The sequence below is a fragment of the Felis catus genome, chromosome A1, assembly GCF_018350175.1.
Source record: "Felis catus isolate Fca126 chromosome A1, F.catus_Fca126_mat1.0, whole genome shotgun sequence".
NCBI classification, from domain to species: Eukaryota; Metazoa; Chordata; class Mammalia; order Carnivora; family Felidae; genus Felis; species Felis catus.
In genome coordinates this window covers 2,490,193-2,507,558 of record NC_058368.1, presented here as the reverse complement: position 1 = coordinate 2,507,558, position 17,366 = coordinate 2,490,193, and the positions used below count along the sequence as shown (strand labels likewise).

The 17,366-nt window shown below is 43.6% G+C and overlaps 1 long non-coding RNA gene across 9 annotated transcripts in view; it reads right to left on the bottom strand.

Moving 5' to 3' along the window:
• Nucleotides 1–9,193: 9,193 nt before the first annotated feature.
• LOC109494431 overlaps nucleotides 9,194–17,366 on the bottom strand; it is a 51,360-nt gene continuing 43,187 nt past the window's right edge. For 3 of the 9 annotated variants that reach the window (XR_006587121.1, XR_006587133.1, XR_006587097.1), the window contains one exon: nucleotides 9,194–10,145. This is a non-coding gene — a long non-coding RNA (uncharacterized LOC109494431). Of the gene's footprint in view, nucleotides 10,880–17,366 lie in introns of all 9 variants that reach the window. The other 6 variants (XR_006587079.1, XR_006587089.1, XR_006587146.1 and 3 more) reach the window with 5 other exon arrangements.

Below are 17,366 nucleotides of genomic sequence, written 5' to 3'. Positions count from 1 at the left end.
AGGCGAGCGCGCCAGTGGACTCCCTCTTTGCCCCCAGCCACGCTGTTGAGGGCGAGCCGTGCCGCCCTGGCGGTTGCGGCCCGACCGAGGAGTTCCGGGGTCTCCCCCACGGTCGGAAGCCAGCCGCGGAGTCGGGGGAGCGCGCGGGAGGCGCGTGGGGGGCGCCCTGGGGCCCGCAGCCGCTCCTTCCTGCCCTGCCTCGCGGGGCCCCAAGCGCAAGCCCGAGCCCCGGAGCCCGGGCTCGGCTTCCTGCCCGCGGCCAGCGGCCTCCGCGCCCGGCCACGGGCCGGGACAAAGAAAGAAATCGCCACCCCGGGCCTCGGGGGGCCCCGCCGAGCCAGGCCGGCCCCGGAGCCCGGCGGCGGCGCGCTCGGAGCCCGGGACAGCCGGCCGGCGCCGGGACCCCCCCCGCGCCGCCCCCCGCCCCCCGCGCGCGCACACCTTCGCCCCGCAGTCCGCCCGCCGGCCCCTCGCCCCGCCGCTCCCCTTTGTTCACATTGTCTCAGAAATGGCCCGGCTCTCGGGTCAAGATGGTGAAAGTTGCCGGGACTTGAGCACGGCTCTAGTCCGCGGGACGTGCGAGTGAGGCGCGGGGTGGGAGCGGAGACTGGACCCCTGCGCCGGGAAAGGGAGGCAGCCTCTTTATGGGGGCGCGGGGTTGGGAGGGGGGGGGAATCCGCCCCAGGAGTCGGCGAGAGGCCGGAGGTGAGGCCCTGGGGCTGGCCCTGCTCGGGACGAGAGGGTTTCGCCGGAAGATGAGACGGAGTCGTGAATTGGCAGATTTCTCGGGTGCGGGAGGTGCCGGCGACCCGGAGCGACCTTCCGCCGCCCCCGGGGCGGAAGGCGTGCTCCGGCCCGGCCCCGGCGGAGAGGAGGGCGAGGAGCGAGGGGGTCCTCCCTCCTGGCCATTCCCACACCCCTTTGCCGCAGTCCCAGGTCATTGGGTGTCCGCGGGCTGACTCCGTGCGTCGTGCTTACGTGTTTAGGAAGCACCAGAGCCCTGCCCCGCGGCATTGACGGCGGTCACGTCGACGGTGGGCTTTCACGGTAACTGCTCGAGAAGCCGGGGAGGAAGTGTCACTTCTCATAAACCGCCCGAGTGGCCGGCATCCAGCACGGAGGCAGCCAGCAGCGCCGGCTCACGCGGGGCCGTCCCTGGGCCGCGCGGGCCCCGTGTGCCGGGTGGGTTACTTTGCCAGCAGAAGCTGATGAAGGGAGACGGGCGGGCGGGGGCGGGGGGAGAGGGGGCCAGACGCTCGGTGAGGGAGGCCATGAGCAGCACGTGGACGCTTCCACTGAAGACCGGCCTGGGACAGTTTCCGCCAGCTGTCCCCAGCCACATTCTTTCGGACCGAGTTTAGATGGTGAGCCAATGAGCAAAGACCATTTCCGCTTCCGAATCCTGCAGCCTCGTGACTGTCACTTTAAAAAGGATGCGGCGGTGGGAGCCGGGGCTAAGTAGCTGACGGAGCGCTTCCCCGCCGAGGAGCAGCGTGCTCCCGGCGTCGCTCCGCTGCTGCAGCGGACGAACCCACACTTCAGCTGCACACCGAGCTCGAGCCGCAGGAAGCCTCCGCCCCTTCCTTGCGCCGCCAACGTGCGGGTCAAGGTGCCTCCCCCTCGGTTTGGTCCTGCTTTCCTATTACAGCTAAGGCGATCATCTCTTTCCTTCCGTGGGTCGCGGCCCATTTTCGCCAGAACCCACTCCACCGGCCGTGTCTGGCCGACTGCCTCACGATTCCCCTCCAGCTGCGCCACGGTCATGAGCTCCTGGGTCCACGCCTGTGTGCGTAGGTTTTATAAGTATTTTTCAATTGGCACATAGATGCCAAACTCCAAGAGGAATGAGGCCTGGCTTTCCACACACGTGGTGTAATTGGCTTAATAACACCTGCCTTGGAAGACTGTTGTTAGGAATAAAAGGAAAAATGCATATAAAACAGGCAGCAAACAATAGACACTTACGAGCTATCATTAGGCTAGTCCTCATGTCCTTCCCCCCACATTTCTGCCCATGAGATACGCAGCAAATACTATGATTGATTCCCATCGCAGTGCTCTCTCAGGCTGTCTCTTCTCAGAATATTTTAATCCCTCTGGTTTTCTCTTCATCAGTCTCTTCTGCTGATCATTTAGTGCTTAGACCCCGATGGGAATACATGATGAGGTAAGTGAAGAGGGCCATGAAGAGAAATGAGCACTAAGATAGGGGGCAGCAGATCTGGAAACAGCTTCCCCAACCCTCCCTGCCCCACCGAGATCTGCTCCCCGTGATTGCTGATACCCTTTCATGGGCCCGGGGTGAGTTTATGACACATGGATGTAAACAATGGCCTGTAAGGTATAATAAAGTCCCTCCAAATTTCAGGTGACCGCTGGAAAAAGCGCTCTGCCCACCTCTACTGCTTTCCTCACTAACACATGTCCCCTCCTCCTGACTTCCTTGGACCCCCAAACGCACATCACCATGGAATACTTCCATTCCTTTCCTGCAGTAAAGGTGTAACTGGGCCTCCACCCTCCCATCTCCATTTCCCCCACTCTCCCCACCTCCTCTACAGCCCTTTAGTCAAGGGCTCTGGTTTGGAAATTGTGAGGAGTGTGGAGTGGAGAGGAGTGTTTGGGAAGGTTGAAGTCAGTTCCTATTCCGACCCTGGTGGACTACGGGTAAACTTCAATGGTAAGAGGACAGAACTACTGGAGCCAACATTTATTGGCTGCTTGATGTGTTCCACGCTAAGTGCTTTTGTGTTTTACCTTTTTAACTTTCAAAATCGCCGTATGAGATAGGTACTCTTATCCCATTTTACACATGAAAAAACGGACTTCTAGAGATTAAGTAACATGCCTACTGCCACAGTGCTAACAAGTGATGGTGCCAAGTATATGACCCTCTAGTATAATAAGCATATACGAGCATATACTATATGCATACTATACTGTGCATATACTAAGCATATACTAGCATAGACATATATGCACGTATATACATATATTATAAATTTTTATAAATGGCATGTTTGCATTAAATAAATATAAATATAAAAAAAATTTACACAGAAGTAAATTGCTTAGATGTATACAAGAACAACTAGTTAAAAGACATAATGAAGGAATAAAGGCCATAGTTACAATACGGGGGGAACAAGAAAGATAAATTTCCAGGAATACAATTAACAAAAATGTGCAAGGTCTGCATGAAGAAACACATTTAAAGCTCTCTAGGGACACAAAAGAAGAACTCAACAAATAGAAAGGCAGGTAGTGTTCTCAGATTGAAAAAATTCAATTTCATAAATACATAATCATTCCTAAATTAATCTAAAAACTTAACATGAACACAAAAACAACCAATATGTTTTTTAATTAGAAACTCGGATGCTAAAGTTAATATAGAAAATTCATTTTAAATTGACCAAAAAAATGTTTGAAATTGACAAGAAAAATAAGAAGGTAACTAGCCATACAATATTTTTAAATATTTTAAAGCTATAACACTCAAAACAGAGAGTAGTGTTGTCATATAGATAAAGCAATGACACCGAATAGAAATCACAGAAATAGACCTGAATACATTGTATAATTTAATACATGATAAGCAATCAGGGGAGGTGGGGAATGAACTATTGAGCAAATGGTTTTGAAACAACTGAATAGACAGCTGGGAAAAAATAATATCTATTCCTCACACTTTACGTGAGGATAAAACCTAAATGGAGCAAATACTTCAATATTAAAAAATAAAACCATAAAAGAAACAATGGAAGAATTCCTTCATAATCTCAGTAGTGAAGTTCTTACTAATTGTATCACAGAATCCAAATGCCCGAAAGGGAATAATGACAAATTCTACCACAGACAAAACATTGTTTCACTGCATGGAGGGAAAACACAAATTCAGAAGATAAATGACAAAATGGAAAAAATGTCCATCTCATATCAAGATAAAGAACTCATTTCCCTAATATATAAAGAGCTCCTATAAATCAATAAGAAAAATATGACTTCTGTTTTCTAGTCTGACATGTAAAGACGGGGAAGTCATCATTCCCTCCAGCCCCCTTTAGACCTCACTGTGGGGAAAAGGAAATACCCAGTTCGGGATTCCTAAAAGACTGAGACCTAGTCATAGGACTAGAGAACACTTCCCCTGCCTCTACATCTTTCCACGACATCCAGAGGGCTCCAGCATAATACAGGGATTATTAGAGCTGAAAGAACAGCAAGACTCAGACCTTATTTAGGAAGCCTCCCAGATAAAACAAGGGAGATGAAAAAGACACCGGAAGAAATTTTAGTCCCTGACCCCACAGCAACTGCAAACAGTAAAAACAGCCTAACTCTTGGCCAGATAAATATAAAATCTCACACAAAAGGCTTGTCTACCTAAGTAATTTTTACCCAATACATCATATCCAGCTTTCCACAAAAAGGTTAAAAGGTTAAAAAAAAAAAAAGCACAGTGTACAAAGTAAGAGTTAGAAGTTTTGGAATTATCACACCAGGAATTTGAAATAACCATCACTAGGGGCACCTGGTGGTTCAGTCAGTTAAGCATCCGTCCTTGGCTCAAGTCATGATCTTCACAGGTTCGTGGGTTTGAGCCCCACACTGGCCTCTGTGCTGACAGCTCAGAACCTGGAGCCTGCTTTGGATTCTGTGTCTCCCTCTCCCTCTGCCCCTCCCTCGCTTGTGCTCTGTCTCTCACAAATAAATGTTACAAATTTTTTTGAAAAAAACATCATTAATAGGTTAAGGTCTCTAATGGAAAAAGTGGATAACATGCAAGAACCAATAGGTGATGAAAGCAGAAAAGAGAAAGGTAGAGGGAAGAATCTACGGGCAGTGCGAGAAACCCGAAACACTGCAACACAAATGAAGGAGGCCTTTGACGGCTTCAGCAGGGCACTGAACACAGTGGAGGAAGGAACCAGTGAGCTCGGAATACATGTCAACAGCAACTCCTCAAATTGAAACGCGGAGATAAAAGAAAGAAAACAATGGAACAGAATATCCAGGAACTGTGGGAAAACGACAAAGGAAGTATCACACATGTAATTGGAATACTAGAAGGAGAAAAAAGAGAGAAACACAGAAGAAATATTTGAAGAGATAACACTTAAGAAATTTCCAAACTTAATGACAGACTCTAAGCCACAGGTCTAGGAAGGTCAGAGAACAGTAAGTAGGACAAACCCAAAAAAATGTACAGTGTACCTCACGCTCAACATATTTCCATGTCTACAGTGTAGACAAAGACAAAGAGAAAATCTTGAAAAAGACTAGAGGGGGGGGCGGGGAATCCTCCCTATAGAGGAACAAAGAAAAGAATCACATTGGACTTTTCTTCAGAAACCATGCAAGCAAGAGGAGAGTGGAATGACATATTTAAAGTGTTGGGGGGACAAAAGAAAAATACTAATGATAGAATAGTTTACAGAAAATACAAATGGTTCTTAAACATTAGTAAATAGTTTCAATTCCATTTATAATAAAAGAAATGTAAAATAAAACTGCAGATATACCATTTTTGCTATAATTTGACAACTATTTAAAAAATAATATAAAATACTGTGTTAAGAGTTTGGGGAATTCAGATGCTCTCATATATCACTGTGGAGATGAAGTTGTCACAGCCTTGAGGAAGGGCACTTTTGATAATATCTACTTATATATCACAACTGCACAGATCCTTTGACTCAACGATCTCTCTTCTGGAAATTTATCTTCAGTATCTATATACACATGTACAAAATCCTGTGTGCACAAGATTCCTCACCGTAGCACTCTTTGTAGTCGCAAAAGACTGGAAACAGTTCATGTGTCCATCAGGAACAGGTTATGGGGCATCCGGGTGTCTCAGTCAGTTGGGTGTCTGATTCTTGGTTTTGGCTCAGGTCATGATCTCAGGGTACATGAGACTGAGCCCCACATGGGGCTCTGCGCCACTCTCTCCCCGACTCATAAGCATGCGTGCACACTCTCTCTCTCAAAATAAATAAAGTTTAAAAAATGAATGACTGGTTACATGAATTAAAATAATTCCATAGGGGCGCTTGGGTGGCTCAGTCGGTTGAGCGTCCGACTTCGGCTCAGGTCATGATCTCGCAGTTCGTGAGTTTAAGCCCCGCGTCGGGCTCTGTGCTGACAGCTCGGAGCCTGGAGCCTGTTTCAGATTCTGTGTCTCCCTCTCTTTCTGCCTTCCCCCGCTCATGCTCTGTCTCTGTCTCTGTCTCTGTCAAAAATAAATAAACATCAAAAAAAATTTTTTTTAAATAATTCCATAAAATAGAATCTCAAGCAGCTTGGTAAAGGAAAAAAAAAAATAGGGAAGGTTTTTGTATGCTACCATGGACTAAACTCCAAAGAATACTGTTGAGGAGAAAAATACAGTCCAGAACAGTGTATGTGTTATGGCATCATTTATGTCCTAAAGGAAAACCTTTATATTAATACATATAAATAATATCTCTAGAAATATATATAAGAAACAAAGACAATAGCTTTGCTTGTCTGCTGAAAATCATATACCTAGGGGACAATGAATAGGAGGGAGAATTTTCACTGCATACACTTTCTTACCATCTTGAACCACACGAATGTAGCATTTCTTTACAAAAACATAAGCACGGCTTAACTTTTTTACGTAATTACATATTCCTCTTTGTAAGGAATGGAAGTACAGCACCTGGTCTTGGGAGGAGCTGCAGAAAATGTGATCAGGGAAGACTTTTCTGCACACGACCCAGGTTCGTGAAATAACACATCTCTGAAAATGTAATAGAGTCAATCTCCAGATGCTGCTCCTTCCCGTCTCTTTCAGGATAATTCTTGTGTGTCCTTAGCAGTGTTCAGCATTTTCCCGGTTCCTTTTACCTTTCTGCCTCTCCTGATTTCTCCTATCATAAAATGTGACCAGCAAAGTCCTAGGACTTTCTTCACTTGTAATTGTCCCAATATTAGATCACATTGCCGGTTCAAAATGTCCCACCTTCCACTCCGAGTTCATTCTCACGGCCTGCAAAGCTGCCCAACTTCCTACCGTAACCTCCCCTCCTTGTTTGCCTCTCCATTCCCAAGCCTCTCCACTTTCCTTTTGGTCACTCCAGCATAACTCATTTTAGCTCTTTTTCTTGCCTCTTTCTCTACTTCCCCCCACCCCCACTTTTAGAATATGGATGGGGTATAAGTAACAACAGCAACAATAATAGTTATCACTCAATACACGCCAAGAATTTCACTTGCCCTATTTCATTTAAAACTTTATTATACTACAAATTAGACATTATTACCTCTGCTTGTTAGGGTTGAAGAAACTAAGGGTTAGAGGGGTTAAGACACTTGACTGAAGTCACACAGCTGAACAGCGATGAAGCAGGATCCTAACACGGACCTTCCAACGCAAAAGTCTGCGTTCTCCACTCCTAATTCTTTGCAGTTTAAGATTAATTTGTAACCAGATTCCCACTGAGTTATCTGTCTATATTCTCTTCTCTATTTTTTTTTCCTAACTCTGCCTTTGGTTATCATTAATAAGAATGCTAAATTTAACGGAACATCTATCTACTTCGTTTCTTATAGTTTGATGCTTTTTAATTGCCAAGTTTGTAATATTTAATAAGTACCTAAAAACATAAGACATAGGAAGAACAGAAAAAGTATAAAATAAAGTTACATTAAGAAGCATAAAATAATATCAGAGGTGTGACTGACATTTCTGGAAGTCCTATATCAAATGAGGTAAAGGATGAGTGAAAAAGAAGAGGCATCTCATTCCAATTATCTACCTACTAACAGAAACGTCATACTTTTATTCAAGAGTTGCTTTTCTGGGGCGCCTGGGTGGCTCAGTCAGTTAAGAAGCTGACTCTTGGTTTCAGCTCAGTTCATGATCTCACAGTTTCATGAGTTTGAGCCCCAAGTCTGACTCTGTGCTCAGAGCCTGTTTGGGATTCTCTCTCTCTCTCCCTCTCTCTGCTCCTCCCTCACTCGCTCTGTCTCTCTCAAAATAAATAAACTTAAAAAAAACTGACTTAAAAATAAATAGTTGCTTTTCCACTTACATCAAAATCTCTTTAGAGTGGGAGAAAACATCTAGAAAATGTTTACTTTTGTACAGCCTATATTAATTTATATCCATGCATGTCTAGATATTATTGATTGTATGGCAGATATTTAGAAATATGTAAGTTCCTGCTGATGCTATATTCCACTAGAGAGCGTGTCCCTTTTCTTCTTAGATATGAGTGGCTGATCATGTGAATCCAATCAATAATTGAACTGGGCTGGGGCTGGGTTGCAGTTTTAGTAAGACTCTACAGATCTTTGGTTCACCCAGTTCCTTGAGTATAGCCCTCCCTACTTCTGATGGAGAGCCCAGGGGGTGTCTGTTTCCTCAACTCTAGAAGAGTCAGACATTTTCAAACCAACTTTCCAGGTTCCTCACCCTTTCAAAGCTTCAAAATCTGGCAAAAGTCTTTTTTTTTAATGTTTATTTGGGGGGGGGGGTGCAGAGAGAGAGGGAAACACCGAATCGGAAACAGGCTCCAGGCTCTGAGCTGTCAACACAGAGCCCGAAGTGGGGCCCTAACTCACGAACCGTGAGATCATGACCTGAGCTGAAGTCCGATGCTTAACCCAGGAATCCCAAAATCTGGCAAACGCCTTAAGGCCAGGAAGAAACAGCCATGTGCTTGAAGCGGGCCCGATTCCCCAGAGGCATCTTGCTTTTTAAGAACATAAGCCTGTGGGAGGTTTCATTTGCCCCTTAGAAACTTTCAGCTTCACTTCCCCGCATCCTATGAACCCTGAGAACTCAGCAAACGTCTTGTGGAGAAAACCAGCTTTGAGGGTGAAGCCCCTCAAGTTTGTAATATTTTCACACTAGGCCCCCAGTTGGTTAGAGCTTTGTTGGTTTCTCTTACCTTTACTAGGACCCTCTGCCCGAGCCACGCCTGATCCTCAACCTGTGCCCAGAATCAATAAATGTCACCAGGGCCAAAAACATCCGTGGGTCTGCAGCTTACCTGCAAACAATTTCTCTCTCTCTGTGATCTTAGTTCATCTACTACTCATTTCTTCCACAACCCAGGGGCGCCTTTCCAGATTCATTTTTGTAATTTCTCTAGGTTTTCCTAGTTGTTACAGTGGAGTTACTGGCCGGCCTCAGGTAACTGCACAGTATCCACAAGCAGAAGTTTCACATTTTATTTCTGAAGATGACAGGATTATTACGAAAAGCATTCTACCTTATATGTCACGATGTTTTGTAGTTTTCGAGGGTGTGACACATCCACTATCCCAACATTTACCAGGTCCGTGGCATAGGGTAAACTAGGGTACCCGACTCGGCGGGACATCTCTGAAGCCACACCCGTTGGGCACAACCGCCCACGGGAAAGGGAGGAGGGTTCTCCTCCGTTCTTCTGAGACCTGGCTTGTCCGCAGTCCCTCTATATGAAGGACATGAAAACAAATGGGAGCTTATTTGCCAGGCTACACAGCATAGTCTCCAACAACTGACTCACGCTTGTTAGTCTCCGCTTACGAGAATGCTTGAATGCACGCAGATTCAGGCTGATTTCAGGTTATTGGTGAATCACCTGAGATCTTCATAAAGGCGGGTTTACAGCATTTGTGAAACATTCACCTCAGACAGCAGTTTTCCACCGGGTTACTGATTGGAAGAAATGCAAAATCAAAACAAAAAACAAAAAACACACAAACAAATAGAAAACAGAGAGAGGGACGAACCATAAGAGACTCTCAAATACAGAGAACAAACTGTACCCTTTATGAACCTCCCGGCACATTAATTTCATGAATTATGCTGGTATGTAAACTTACCTCTAGAGAACCATGCTGGCTTCTCGATATTACAGAGCTGGGAGGATATGTTTATCCTTACTATCTCTCTAGGCAGGTTTCCCAAGCTGACCTTTCAAAGAAGTGGAATGTACACCATCTTTAAGTGCCTTCTAGATAGCTTCTGCAATTCGACAAAGCCCCTGTCACTGTGGCAGAGTAGCTGCTATTAAACCGAGCTGGTCTCTGGCGTGGTAGCCGGCAACACTTACGTGGTATTCTCTGAAGGAGATTCAGGAAGTCCCTATGGTCAGAAATCCTCTCCCAGCATCAGTGCAATTCTTTTAGAAATCGGAGAGGGGAGGAGAGCAAGTCTTAGTCATAAACTGGTCAAACCCAGAAGAAGCACAGTTAATATCAGCTTGTGTGCGAGACTCAAGAATACACAGTGTGGGTTCAAAGAAAACTCAAAACTAGAGCCACGCTCAGCACACGACATCACCACAGACAGGTAATGCTGGGGGGGGGGGGCATTATTATTTGCAGTACACGTGAGCTCCTTGAGGGCAAAGGAAGTCAAGTCATGTTTTCGTGCTCTAATGTGATCACATGCGATTTTACTCAGCCATATTTGGGAATTGTTTGTTTATTTTTTCATGTAATATATTTAATGTAAGGGAATTGTTTATTCTAATGTGGCACGATTTGCTTCAGGACACAGCAAAACAGCAGAAGTTCCTTAGTATTTCTGAGTATACCCCCAATGGAGAGAATGCTGTATTCGGAGTTACTTCTTCATGTGAAAAAGAGATTCAGCTCGCTGTGCTCATTCTTAATCTCTGAGCATTTCTTTAATCGTAGCTGAATTGTACCTATTTATGCACTCAGCTATTCATTTTACTTTGCGCCCTTCCAACGGAGTTGGGTGATGATGTGGCACTCTTGTCTGTCCGTCTTAAGTACGTATCCGATTACGTGGATTTCGAGTGGGATGGTTACCAGCGCCTAACCCAAAGCCTAAAACCGTGGCTCTCCAGAGTTCGCTTTTCCTCGGTAAACATCATTGGGATGTGACCTAAATGTGAAAACAGGAATCGTCACGCCCCTCAAGAAAAAAGGCGCGCTTCGCTTTGTCAAGTTGCGGGAAAACACTGACACCATACGACACAATGTGGAAGGAGCTACTGAGCCTTTGCACCTTCTTTCTCACAGAACAAGATGAACAGGACTGCTCTCTCAACCCATCAATCCCGATAGCCACGAAAGAGAAGATGGCGAAAAAGAAGCAAAACAAGACTGCGTGGCAAAGGAGAAAGAGCGGAGATTTCAGAAGGCCCGCCATGGGGCAGACTGGACAAGCTCTTCAGGGACTCCCAGGCCAGTTTCCTCACCTGTAGCCCGGGGATGAAAAGACTTGCCCTATGCCTGTTTGCAGGATAAAAAGAGAGCCCGTGGAAAAGGTCGCGCATCGGAAAGGGCCCCACAAAGTTACATCTTATTAATGAGCGCTAATCGATTTTGCTTTTTTCAACAGAAAACTAAATAAACAAAGAGAAAATGAGATTTATGAAGATTAAGTCGTATCAAGAGAGGAAGCTGGGAGAAATTTTAAACACAGCGTGACTGCCTCTGCACAAAAACATTTGCACGGGGTGGGGGTTCAGGAGGAGAGGAGCCTCCAGGAAATGCACCGAAAGCTGACGCGAGTCATGTTCTGATCGCGAACGCGAGTGTGTGTGCCTTCCGTTTCCCACATTTTCAACAGTGTGTTTAATGTGACTTATATGAGAATACTTTTTTTTTGAAAGCCAGACGATGCCTTTTTCATAGAAATTACCCACTTCCCAGCAAAGACATTTAAAATGTTGTTTTAGAAGCTCCAGAGGTGTTTGCAGCAATTGCTAATATGACGTGCTTCATTCAACTCATCACTTATTGAGCACCACGTGCCAGACTCCAGAAGGAGACAGAATAAATGAGACAGAGGCCTGTCTTCCTTCTGTCCCTTGATAATAAACGGTGGTTGTTCTTCTGTTGTAAGTCAGCTTGAGCATTAAGGCTTAAGGAGAAACAGAGGAGGGAGCGAGAGAGGGAGGGGGAGGGAGGGATACATATTCCAACAACTGTGAGGGCCGGCAAGGCGAGTTCAAACCCTGTGGGGCAGGCCTGCGAGCCAGAAACTCGGGAGCAAAAGCTGAAGCTGCTGTGGACAGGCCAAAGGTTTCCCACCCCAGGGAAACCTCAGTTAATGTTGTGAAAGGCTTTCAACTGATTGGCGCAGGCCCACCCATATTATTCGGGATAATCTTTACTTAGAGTCAGCTGATTATACGTGTTAGCCACGTGTATGAAATACCTCAGAGCAACACCTAGATAAGCGTTTGGTTAAATAACTGGGAACGATAGCCTCGCCAACTGGACACATCAAACTGACCCTCAGAGCCTCTCAATATTCTCTCCCACCTCTGCTGATTTAGTTAACGCGACTACTTTCTCAGCTCATCTCAGACCTCACCAAACACGGAACTCTTAGGAAATAGTGCCCTTGCTCCATCCCTGTCTTCCTTCCAAGGCCTGCTCAACGCAACGCTTGGTCGATTGGGAACTTTACACTTGACATATTCTTATTTCAGGTAGGTGGTTGTTTTAAATTTGGTGACGACCAAGGTAGCGAGGCACGGCAAAAATCGGTGAAAAGCAAAATCCGCTCCCTGGGAACCACAATGTCAAATGTGAGGAGGCCAAAGGTGGAGAAGAGCTATCACTCCCACACTGTAGGCTCCCAAGGTTTTCGACTGTTTTTCTTCATCAAACTTTATTGTTATTAGACGATCTCTTATTTAAATTTATTTTAGCCTATGGTCCCTTATTTATGTGACTAGCCTTCCTCGTGCCTTATGTGTCTACACCAGGGGTTCTCAACTGGGGTGATTTTGCACCCCCACCCCCACCCAAGGGGCTTTCTGACATTCTCTGGACACATTTTTGGTGGCTACACTTGAGGTTACACGGTAGAGGCCGGGGTGCTACTGAACATTCTACAGTGCACAAGACAGGATCCCACAACGAAGAATGATCCACCCCCAAATGTCAATAGTGCGAAGGTTAAGAAACCCTGGTCTAGACGATACTGGTATGAGTTCTGCCACAAATTCTGATCAAGTTCCTCAAACACTAGGTCTATGGAGAAAATAAGCTTGTTAAATTCCCTTAATCTTTAGTTTCCGAACTTGGCTGAAATTACTCTTTAAAATCATGTCAGAGTTTTTGGTGATTTTTGGAAGGGTAAAATGAATAAAATATGTTCACTTTTAAAATGGCTGAAAATATTAATGTTCTGAGTTAGTGAAAGTTACTGATTGTAGTTAAACTATTAAAACTTGAGAGGCGGCTGGCTGGCTCAGTCTGTAGAACACAAAACTTTTGATCTCAGGGTCATGGGTTTCAGCCACACGCTGAGTATAGAGATAACTTAAAAATAAAAATCTCTAGGGGCACCTGGGTGGCTCAGTCGGTTGAGCATCCGACTTTGGCTCAGGTCACGATCTTGCAGTTCATGAGTTCGAACCCTGCGTCGGGCTCTGTGCTGACAGCTTAGAGCCTAGAGCCTGCTTCAGATTCTGTGTCCCCTTCTCTCTCTGCCCCTCTACTGCTCATGCTCTGTTTTTCTCTGTCTCATAAATAAAACATTAAAAAAAAATTTTTATAAAAAAAAAATAAAAAAATAAAAATCTCTAAACCATTACAACTTTAAATATAGTAGTATGTATGGTTTAGTTTATCATGAAACATAATTTACATTATTTTTTTAAATAACATATTTATTTAAATATTTAATTTAAATATTAAATATTTAAATAACATATTTCAAGTGATTTATTCAATTTTCATTCACTATTTTTTTATTTTTATTTATTTATCTATATAATTTATTGTCAAGTTAGCTAACATACAGTGTATACACTGTGTTCTTGGTTTCGGGGGTAGATTCCCATGACTCATCGCTTACATACTCATCAGTGCTAATCCCAAGTGCCTTCTTCAATGCCGGTCACCCATTTTCCCCCCTCCATCGTCTCCCCATCAACCCTCAATTGTTCTCTATATTTCAATCTCATGGGTTTGCTTCCCTCTCTGTTTGAAACTATTTTTTTCCTCTTCCCTTTCCCCATGGTCTTCTGTCAAGTTCCTTGTATGAGTGAAAACATATGATACCTGTCTTTCTGACTGACTTATTTCACTCAGCATAATACCCTCCAGTTCCATCCATGTTGTTGCAAATGGCAGGATTTCATTCTTTCTCATTGCCAAGTATTATTTCATTGTATATATAAACCACATCTTCTGTCTCCATTCACCAGTTGATGGACATTTGGGCTCTTTCCATAATTTGGCTATTGTTGAAAGTGCTGCCATAAACATTGGGGTACATGTGCCCCTATGAATCAGCACTCCTGCATCCCTTGGGTAAATTTCTAGCTGGGTCATAGGGTAGTTCTATTTTGAACTTTTTGAGGACCCTCCACACTGTTTTCCAGAGCAGCTGCACCAGTTGGCATTCCCACCAACAGTGCAAGAGGGTTCCTGTTCCTCCACATCCTCGCCAGCATCTGTAGTCTCCTGAGTTGTTCATTTTAGCTACTCCGACCAGTGTGAGGTCATATCTCAGTGTGGCTTTGATTCGTATTTCCCTGATGAGGAGTGACATTGAGCATCGTTTCATGTGTCTGTTGGCCATCTGGATGTCTTCTTTGGAAAAGTGTCTTTTCATGTCTTCTGCCCATTTCTTCACTGGATTATTTGTTTTTTTGGGTGTTGAGTTTGGTAAGTTCTTTATAGATCTTGGATACTAACCCTTTATCCGATATGTCATTTGCAAATAGTTTCTCCCATTCTGTCGGTTGCCTTTTAGTTTTGTTGCTTGTTTCTTTTGCAGTGCAGAAGTTTTTATCTTGATGAAGTCCCAATAGTTCATTTTTGCTTTTATTTCCCTTGCCTTCGGAGACGTGTTGAGTAAGAAGTTGCTGCAGCTGAGGTCAAAGAGGTTGTTGCCTGCTTTTTCCTCTAGGGTTTTGACGGTTTCCTGTCTTGCATTTAGGTCTTCCATCCATTTTGAGTTTATTTTTGTGTATGGTGTAAGAAAGTGGTCTAGTTTCATTCTTCTGCGTGTTGCTGTTCAGTCCTCCCAGCACCATTTGCTGAAGAGACTTTTTTCCATTGGATACTCTTTGCTGCTTTGTTAAAGATTAGTTGGCCATACATTTCATACATCCAATTCTGGGTTCTGTATTCTATTCCATTGGTCTATATGTCTGTTCTTGTGCCAGTACCATACTGTCTTGAGGATTATAGCTTTGTAGCAGAGGCTGAAGTCCAGGATGCTGATGCCTCCGCTTTGGTTTTTTTTTTTTTTCAACATTACTTTGGCTATTCGGGGTCTTTTGTGGCTCCATATAAATTTTAGGAATAAACCTAATCAAATATGTAAAAGATCTGTATGCTGAAAACTATAGAAAACTTATGAAAGAAATTGCACTTGATCTTAACCAAAAGGCTGAGAAGCGATTAAAATAAATTGAAGAAGACACAAAGAAATGGAAAAACATTCTATGCTCATGGATTGAAAGAACAAATATTGTTAAAATGGCAAGACTACCCAAAGCAATCTACACATTCAGTGCAATCCCAATCAAAATTGCACCAGCGTTCTTTTCATTTACCATTTAATTGAACTTGTATTCAAAATCTATTCAAAATCTATTTCATCTCAAAAGTAAAATAAGAGGAAGTTTTTTTAAGCCTATAACTGTAGCACCCTCATGCCCCATGAATGTAATTCATAAGTAACACAACATATATTTTTCTGCTAACAATCCTATATATTTATCACTAAAAAAAAAAAAGAAAGGTTGAAAATACAATGAAAATTGTGTGGTTTTTATCATCCATTGTATTAGTCAGGGTTCTACATATGCATATACATAGAGAGATATTTACTACATAGAATATTATTAGACTTTATATATAAAGATTACATATGTATGAAGATTATTATATAGAGACAGATTACATGAAGAGACTTATTATAAGGAACTGACTTATGTGATTACAGATGCTGGTTAAGTCCGAAATCTGCAGAACTGACATTGCAGTTCACGTCTAACGGCTGGAAGCTGCCAAGTGCAAGAGGCAGTGCCTAGTTCAAAGGCTGTCTGGCTGAAAGATTCTTTCTTACTCGGAGAAGGTCAGCCTTTTGTTCTACTCAGGCTATACACTGATTGGCTGAGGCCCACCCATGTTTATGGAGGGCAGTCTGCTTCAACTCAGTCTACTGATACAAATGTTAACCTCATCCAAAAATACCCTCACAGAAACACCTAGAATAATGTTTCACCAAATACCCGACATAAATTGACACATAAAATTAATCAGTATGGCCATTCAGGAGAAAAAATAAAAAGACACCTGGAAAAGGGGGAAAAATTATAAATAACTTACAATATCCAAGATATGGAAACAACCCAAGTGTCTTTCCAAAAATAAATGGACAAAGAAGATGTGGTGTGTATATATATATATACACAATGGAATATTACTCCACCATAAAAAAGAGGAGATATTGCCATTTGCAACAACACAGATGGACGGATGGACCAAGAGAGTGTCATGCTAAGTGAAACAAGGCAGACAGAGAAAGACAAATACTGTATAATTTCACTCGTGTGTAGAATCTAAAAAACAAAACAAATGAATAAACAAAAAGCAGAAATCAGAGAGTAAACTGATGGTTGCCAGAGGGAAGGGGGTACAGGGTTGGGCAAAATGGGTGAAGGAGATTGGCGGGAGATACAAGAACAAAAGGCACAGCATAGGGAACATAGTGATGATATTGTGACAGTGCTGTGTGGTGACAGATGGCAGCTACACGTAAGTGAGCACAGTATACCGCACAGAACTGTTGAATCACTATGTTGTACTCCTTAAACTAATGTCACATTGTATGTCAACTACACTCAAAAAAGTTTTTTTAATTAGTAGCAACTTAACATCAATAATAAGAATTCTAGTTAAATAGAATAATTCAGCCCCATGGTAATAGATAAAACCGTTATTTTTCTAGTGTGGTAGAGACTGTTTAGAGTCACGGAAAAGTTTCATAAATACCATTGGCCAGGCTCGGCCATTATATACATGAATTATTACAGTACCTTGAGATATAACTCGTCCAGGCCTAAAGATTCAAACCTATTTAGTATACTCAAGTACCGACTTATCAGAGCCATACAGTGGAATCACATAATTGGAAGGAAACTTTGTGATTATCCCCAAGTCCCCCCAATAGTGACAAAGAAAAGCAAGACGTTGATTTAGATTTGTCTTGAGTGTTTGACAGAGCCTTGATTTGGGATACTTTAAAATCATAAGCCTATAAATATCGGACTGGGATTCGATGCTGACCACAAACAAATGGGAAACATGCAAACTTATGTTGGCACAAATCATGTTTCACTACTCCTGTTTTTTGCTGATGTCAAGAGTACATTGGAGAGATTGCCTTGTAG